Raw genomic sequence first — 8,689 nt, 5'->3', positions numbered from 1 at the left:
AACAACAAGCTCCTGCAGTGGCCAGTATATCAAAGGCACCTCTTATGTCAGTGCCAACAACTGAGCAACTGCCTGAGGTTAGTAATAAATGGGAGCCTCTCTATGAAAGGTTCAGGAAGCAGCAACCTCTAGTTTTTGAAGGCAGTGCAGATCCTGCCAAGGCAGAGCAATGGATGAGTATGATTACCACCATCCTAGACTTCATGAGGGTGACTGGTAATGAGAGGGTGGCTTATGCCACATATATGTTTTGGGAGGATGCTCGAATTTGGAGGGAGGTTATCACCCAGACCATAAATGTTAATGCCCTGAGTTGGGAAGAGTTTCAGACTCTGTTCAATGAGAAATACTATAACGATGCCATCAGGGAGACAAAGGCTGAGGAGTTCATCAGGCTACTTTAGGGAGGTTTTTCAGTCACTGAGTATGCCCTGAAGTTTGATCGTTTGGCAAAATTTGCCACGGAGCTGGTGCCCACTGATGGGACCAGGAGGGAGAGATTTCTCCAGGGGCTACAACCTAGATTAGCCCATGATGTTCATATTACCACTGTTGCTAGGTGTAACGACCCAAATTTGCTAATAAGGCTTAGGGCCTTGATTAGCGTGCCTGGAGGGCAATAAATGAATTAATATATTAATATATGAATTTATGTGAATATATGATAATGATGCATGTTTAGTTGAGTTAAATGTGGGCCCCGTCTGGATGTTAGGGGTATATATGTGATAAATGCGATATATATGTGATATATCTATGCAGCACGATCCGAGACAGTCCTGGGGAGCGGTTAGCCAGAAAGTCACAACGGGGTTAAGAATCCGACTTGGGGCGAGTCGAGGGGTAATTTAGGCATTAGTTATTATACGGGGTTATTGGGTTATGAAAATAAATATTTGGAGATATATTTGAGGATATAATGTCTAGTAGGGGATATTGGGGAAATTAATATTTTGGACCTCGAGGACTTAGCGGGATTAGGTAAATGACTAAATTTCCCTTGAGTCAATTAAGGTTAGGGGATAAGCTTGATGGGCAGCTTGGTCATTTTGTAAGGATAAAGTTAGATATAGTTAAGTAAGGAAACTGCTGGAACCAAAAAAGGAAGAATAAGTTTTTTTAGCTTAATCCTCTCAAGGTCGGTTTATTGTCTTGGACTGTGGTGTGTGAGCTTGGGAGAATTTCAGCAGAAATCCAAGGCTTGAGGCTTGCTGTGAGAGAGCTTTGAAGGTGGAGGAGCAAAGAAGGCTAGGGATTATCAGCTGAGGTAAGGAGTTTAACCTTTAAATCTCTTGAGTTTTAGTTGAGCTGAAGTTAAAATCATGGGCTGCATGTGAATTGAGATTATGATGTTAGGTTTGGTTGTGAACTGAGTTTCTTGGTTGTGTGAACTTATAGCAAAGTTTAGATGGTGTGGTTGGGAGACTTAAGCTTGATTTTTGGGTTAAATTGTTGGGTTAAGTTGATTATGGATGAGCTGGTTTGAAGGAAGTGCAAGAAAAGAAGGAAAATTCTGGGTTTGGAGGCTAGGGTCGCGGCCCTAGGAGGGGCATGCCATGGCCCGTGTGCGCGCGCGGCCTTGGGAGGCCGAGAAGCTTGATGCGCGTCGCAACGCTTGGTGATGCGCGCCGCGATCCGTGTGGATTCCAGAGAGGTGTTAGCCTCTGTTTTGAGGCTAGCCGCGGCGCTTGTGGGAAGGGTCGCGGCTCTTAGTGCCAGTTTGTGTTCTTAAGGGTGTTTAGGCTTGGGAACTCAATGGTTAAGGATCAGGATGAATTTTATCACCCGGATTGATAGAATTCAAGGTTTCAGAGGTTAGAGATATGGCTCAAAGTTATTTAATGGATTAGAACTTAATGGATGGATATTGTTAATGTGTTGTGACTAGGGTTTCGGTGAGGCTCAAGTTAGAGGACTATGCTCAGGACATCGGTGCTCGGAAAGCTCGGGACTCAGGTAAGAAAACCATTGTTCCCATAGAGCTTGTATGCAGGGCTGAGCCCAATGTGTTTGAATTGCAGGGCGTAGCCCTTTAATTGAATTTGCTAGTATTCTGTACTTGTTTATTATGCTATGAATGCAATTATGTGAATGATCGGCAAGAGTCGGGAATGGTGTAGGCCGAGGTCGGCAAGGGCTGGGGACGGCAAAGGGTCGGGAATGACGTTAGGCACGTTGAGTGCAATTCCGAGTACGGCAAGGGGCCGGGAGCAGCGTTGAGCACGTGGAGTGCGAGTTACCAGGGCGAGTCCCTATAGGATACATGGGATATCCTCACGGTGTGGACCGCGAACTCAGGGCCTGGTAAAGCACCTGGGACGGCTTGGCCGTATGTGTTTAGCCTATTTATGGCCTGCTTATATGCTTGGTGTATGTTTTACATATGTTATCTGTTTGTGGGTTTTCTTGCTGGGCTTCGGCTCACAGATGCTCTATGGTACAGGTAAGGGCAAGGGAAAAGCCAACCAACCATGAGTGTAGCAGGCGTGATGCAGCGTGTACATGTTTGGCCAGCCTAGCTGCCACAGCCAGTGGATTTTGGGAGATGATTGTAAATAAACTTAGATTTTGTCGTTTAGTCGACTTGGTTCAATTTACATGTTGTAATTGTTTCTAAACTATATTTTGGGATCCCAAATGTTAAAGTTTTATGATTTTAAATGAAATTGAATTATTTCTAAAGTTTTTCTTCTGTTTATGGCTTAATTACACTATTTGACCTAAAACCTCGATTAGCGAGTTGAACGCACGTTTTTAAACTCACCTAGTAACGACTCTAAGGTAGTAGGGCGTTACACTAGGGTTACTACCTATGCACAGGTGGTTGAGAAGGCACTCACAGCTGACAGTGCAGAGAACAAGATCTGGCGAGACAGTGCTGGAACCCCTTATAATGTTTTGATTGATTCTGGTGCTACACATTCCTTTGTTGCTAGTAGAATTATTGATAGATTGTGTAGACCCTGTGATTTTTATGCTGTGGGATTTGGAACTTTGTTACCCACTGGGGAGTTAGTGGTATCCAGAAGATGGGTCAGATCTTTGTCAGTGACAGTGGAGGGCAGAGAGTTGTCAGTGGATTTGATAGAGTTAGTTATGACTGACTTCGACATGATATTAGGAATGGATTGGTTGGTGAAGTATGGGGCAACCATTGATTGCAGAAGGAAGATGGTCACCTTTGAGCCTGAAGGTGAGGATCCTTTTGTGTTTGTTGGTACTGTGCACGGACCTCGCATACCTATGAAATCTGTTTTGAGGGCTAGTGATCTATTGCAAGGAGGTTGCATTGGATTCTTTGTAACGACCCAGCTTATTCTAGACTTTGAACCATTAATAACTACCACTCATAGATACTAATCTTAAAAAATACTTACATACAAAATAGTCGTAACTTTATTAAAAACTGTAAAACCAGGGTTAAAATACAAAAAATTTAGTTAGGATATGGGATCCCATTGTTTGAAAATAAAATAGAACATAACTTAAATAAATTGGTTACAAAATTTAGCGCAGAAATACATAGAAATCATAATTAAAAGACTTAAACAACTTCATCCTCGAATCGTTCGCACAGTCCACCGATTTCCATTCTCCCTCAATACACATTCCCAAGCTGCCAAGAACCTTCCCGCCGCCATAACTATTTTCTTGCACATATAAAACATAAAGGAATGAACCTAATGCCCAGCAAGGAAAATCTACTACAAGCATGAAACATAATCATACACATAAACTATGACATATATCATATACTATAACACATATAATTCTAACCCATGTACATGGTAACTATTGAGGTTTGCTAACTAAGCAACTATAAGCCTCAGACTACAATGAGATTTGCTAGTTAAGCAACTATAAGCCCCAAAAACATAAAAGTGTTGGGGTTTGCTATATAGGAACTATAAGCCCCAAAACATAAAAGTGATAGGGTTTGCTATATAACAACTATAAGCCCCACACATACATATATCGTAACACATAAAGTCATACTATAGCATAATCATAACACTTTTATATAAACATAGCACATATCACATAAGAACTATCCTATTTTCCTTACCAAAATACCGGGATGATGAGAACAAGGTCGGGATTTTGGAACACTCCTAAAAACCATTAATAGAGAGGTGAGTATTCTAAAAGAAAAAAGATGAAAAGAATGAACTAAACCATCGAGAAAATACTTACCGACGAGAACCTCAAGTTCAAAGAACTTAGATGCCTAACCAAGAATAAAGAATACTGAGTTAGGATTTGAGTAGAGAAAAACTATAAGAACTAATGAAACAATACAGAAAGGAACTAGAATTAGGAATACCTTGAATGCTTCTATAACCGAACTACACCTTGAAACTGAAATACACTATAAACCTTACTTCCCAAGTGTTTAATACACTTATAATGATAAAGCTTATAACCCCAACCCAAGTGTTTAACACTCTAAAGTAATCCTAGCAGCTTGTAGGTTCTGAACTTAGCTTGAAGAATGAAGAAATGGCTAGGTACTAGGTCCTATTTATAGAGTTCAAGAATGAAAAGATCTTCATTTAGCTTGAATAAAATAATGGATTTTTAATTGAAAAACATTTGAATAATCGTTCAGCAGAGGCTGAAGACTCGGTCAAAAAGATTCTGGACTTATCAAGAGGTTAAGGATTAAAATGAGCTCAATTTCAAAAATTTTCAAAAATCATGCACTGCAGCCGATATATCGCCCATGCTAGGCGATATATGGCCTGGACTGATATTCCCGAGGCTCGTTGAAGTTGTCGTGCGAAGTTACGTGTTTTTCGTATCCCCGTGTGGCGATATATCGCCCCCTAGAGCTGCGATATATCGGCATACGCTGAAATATTATACACGTAATTACACTTTTTCAGCCTATTTTGAATTGAGTAAACAGCCTTGACTAAGTCCTTTAACGATTTCAAAGCTACTAGCAGACTCTAGGATTTTCAAATATTGCCCTTAATAAACTTATTCCTCAAAAATACTTAATTTCTCGTTAAACATACACATGACAAGTGTTAATATCTTATTGGGTCCATCTAAACCTTATAGTATAATAAATATCATCTTCTTAATCAGTCATATTAATCAAACCTTAGGTTATAATTAATATTCCTAAACTATAGGTTAAACTTATAAAATCTACAAGTGTTGCTACGAGTGTCCAACTAAGTTCCGGCTTGAACCAAAATCCACAGTCATAAACATACTATAACTACTACTAGCTATTACTACTACTACTACTACTACTACTACTACTACTACTACTACTACTACTACTACTACTACTACTACTACTACTACTACTATTACTACTACTATATAACTAGCTAAGTAAAGTTATTGGACCCTACATTCTTGGCCAGTGTGGTTGATACCACTCAGGTCGTGCCAGCTAGACCAGACTTGTTTATGAATTCCTAGATGTGTTTCCAGAAGATTTCTCAGGGTTGCCACCACACACAGAGATAGAGTTTGTGATAGAACTGGCACCAGGGACGGAGCCAGTGTTTAGAGCACCTTACAGAATGGCCCCAGCTGAGTTGAAATAATTAAAAGTACAGTTGCAAGAGTTGCTAGATTTGGGTTTTATTAGACCTAGTTTCTCACCTTGGGGTGCGCCGGTTCCGTTTGTAAAGAAAAAGGATGGTTCTTTGAGAATGTGCATTGATTACAGAGAACTGAATAAGTTAACAATCAAGAACAAGTATCCTTTGCCAAGGATAGATGATCTGTTTGATCAGTTGCAAGGTAAGAAGGTATTCTCAAAGATTGACCTTCATTCTGGTTATCATCAGTTGAGGGTCAAGGAGGGAGACATACCGAAGACTGCTTTTCGCACCAGGTATGGGCATTATGAGTTCTTAGTCATGTCTTTTGGATTGACTAATGCCCCTGCTGCTTTTATGGATCTGATGAATAGAGTGTTCAAGGATTATCTGGACTAGTTTGTGATCGTCTTCATCGATGATATCTTGGTATATTCTCAGTCTGAGTCAGAGTATGAGAAGCATCCGAGGTTGGTTCTACAGAGACTGAGGGAACACAAAATGTTTGCAAAGTTCAAGAAATGTGAGTTCTGGTTATCTCAAGTATTCTTTCATTGGGCACATTGTCAGTAAGAAGGGGATTAAGGTAGATCCAACAAAGATTGAGGCAATCAGAGATTGGCCAAGGCCAAAGAATTCTTCCGAGGTTAGAAGTTTCCTTGGGTTGGCAGGTTATTATAGGCGTTTCGTGGAAGGGTTCTCAAAGATTGCTACTACAATGACTGAGCTGACACGCAAAAGTCAGAAATTTGTGTGGTCAGATAAATGTGAGAACAACTTCCAGGAACTTAAGCAGAGATTGATTACAGCTCCGATTTTGAGTCTCCCGAAAGATTAGGAGAAGTTTGTGATTTACTGCGATGCTTCTCATCAGGGTTTGGGCTGTGTCCTAATGCAGTCAAAAAAGGTAATTGCTTATGCCTCTCGTCAGTTGAAGGAGTATGAAAAGAGATATCTCGCTCATGATTTAGAATTGGTGGTTGTGGTCTTTGCTTTAAAGATATGGAGGCATTATCTTTATGGAGAGAAGTGTGAGATCTACATAGACCACAAGAGCCTGAAATACTTTTTCACGCAGAAATATTTGAACATGAGACAAAGGCGTTGGCTGGAGTTAGTGAAAGATTATGACTGTGAAATTTTGTATCATCCAGGAAAAGTCAACATGGTAGCTAATGCTTTAAGTTGAAAGGGTCCGGGACAAATTTATGGTGCGAGGATGATAGCCAGAGAGTTAGCAGATGATATGACCAAAGCTGGTATAGAGTTGCTGGTGGGCCAGTTGGCCAATGTTACGCTACAGTCTACATTGTTGGAGAGAATCAAGGAAGGTCAGTTGAGTGATCCCCAGCTGATCAAGATCAGAGAGGATGTTTTGGCTGGAGCATCTAGAGATTATACAGTGTCTGATTTAGGCTTGTTGCGGTACAAAGGGCGGATATGTGTTCCGTTAAACACTGCTATAAGGCGAGAGATTCTAGATGAATCTCACACTACACCTTATTCTTTGCATCCAGGCACCACGAAGATGTATCAGGATGTGAGATTGTTGTATTGGTGGCCGGGGATGAAGAGAGATGTAGTGGAATATGTGGCTAAGTACTTGACATGCCAACTGGTCAAGGCCGAGCATCAGAGGCCGACATGGTTAATGCAGCCTCTGGATATCCCATAGTGGAAATGGGAGGACATCACAATGGATTTCGTGGTGGGATTACCCAGGATTGTTGGTCAGTATGATTCTATTTGGGTGATAGTGGATCGCTATACCAAGTCAGCTCACTTCTTGCCAGTGAGGACTGCATATACAGTTGACCAGTATGCAGATCTCTATGTGAGAGATATCATGCACCTTCATGGAGCACTAAGGTCGATCGTGTCAGATCGGGACCCCACTTTTACTTCCAAGTTCTACGGGAGTTTACAGAAGGCTATGGGAATACAGTTGAAGTTCAGTACTGCTTATCATCCTCAAACAGATAGGCAATCTGAGAGGACAATCCAGATATTGGAAGACATGCTGCGAGCATGTGTGCTGGACTTTGGTGGATCTTGGAGTAAGTATCTAACTTTGATAGAGTTTTCCTACAACGACAGTTACCAGTCTACCATTGGAGTTGCACCTTATGAGATGATGCATGGTAGGAAGTGCAGATCTCCCATTCATTGGGATGAGACAGGTGAAAGGAGATACTTAGGTCCTGAGGCAGTTCAAAGGACCAGTGAGGCCATTGAGAAGATTAGAGCTCAGATGCTTGCTTCTCAGAGTAGGCAAAAAAGTTATGCAAATCCCAAGTGCAGGAACGTAGAGTTCCAAGTGGGAGACTATGTCTTCCTTAGAGTCTCGCCATGGAAAGGGGTGAGAATGTTTGGGAAGAAGGGTAAGTTGAGCCCTAGATTTGTAGGTCCATTTGAGATCCTGGAGAGGGTTGGTCAAGTGGCTTACAGGTTGGCCTTGCCATCGGCGTTGTCAGCCGTGCATAACATATTTCATGTTTCAGCTCTTCAGAGGTATGTATCTGACGTGACTCATATTTTGAGCTATGAAGATCTGGAGCTTGAGGCAGATTTCTCCTTTGAAGAGTAGCCAGTCCAGATACTTGACAGAAATGACAAGGTCCTCAAGAATAAGAGGATACCTTTGGTTAAGGTATTGTGGAGGAACAGCAAGGTCGAGGAAGGGACTTGGGAGCTGGAATTAGATATGCAAAGTCAGTATCCCGAGCTGTTCAGGTAAATTTCGAGGATGAAATTTCTGTAAGGAGGGGATAGTTGTAATGGCCCGAAATCCCTAATGCAGTTTAATGGCTGGATTTGTAGGCCGGGAGGGCCATAATTGTTTAATTATGCCATTAAATGATTATATGCAAGTTTATGTGAATTATATTATAATATGATGTTAAATGCATACATGTGGGTCCACATTTCATTACAGGGGTGTTTTGGTAATTTGGCCAGTTGATGGCGTAATTGTATATTTGTATGCATGTCGGTGATATTTTGTTGAGGCCATATTATAATGTGGATATGTTCGAGCCATTCAGCATGAGACGATCTTTGAGTGAAAATTAGCGGTTTAGTCATAACTGGATTAAGTTCGGGGCTCGAGGCGAGTCTCGGAGTGA

This window comes from Humulus lupulus, chromosome 8 (genome assembly GCF_963169125.1).
Source record: "Humulus lupulus chromosome 8, drHumLupu1.1, whole genome shotgun sequence".
Taxonomy (NCBI): Eukaryota; Viridiplantae; Streptophyta; class Magnoliopsida; order Rosales; family Cannabaceae; genus Humulus; species Humulus lupulus.
Note: the sequence above shows the minus strand (reverse complement) of the source record.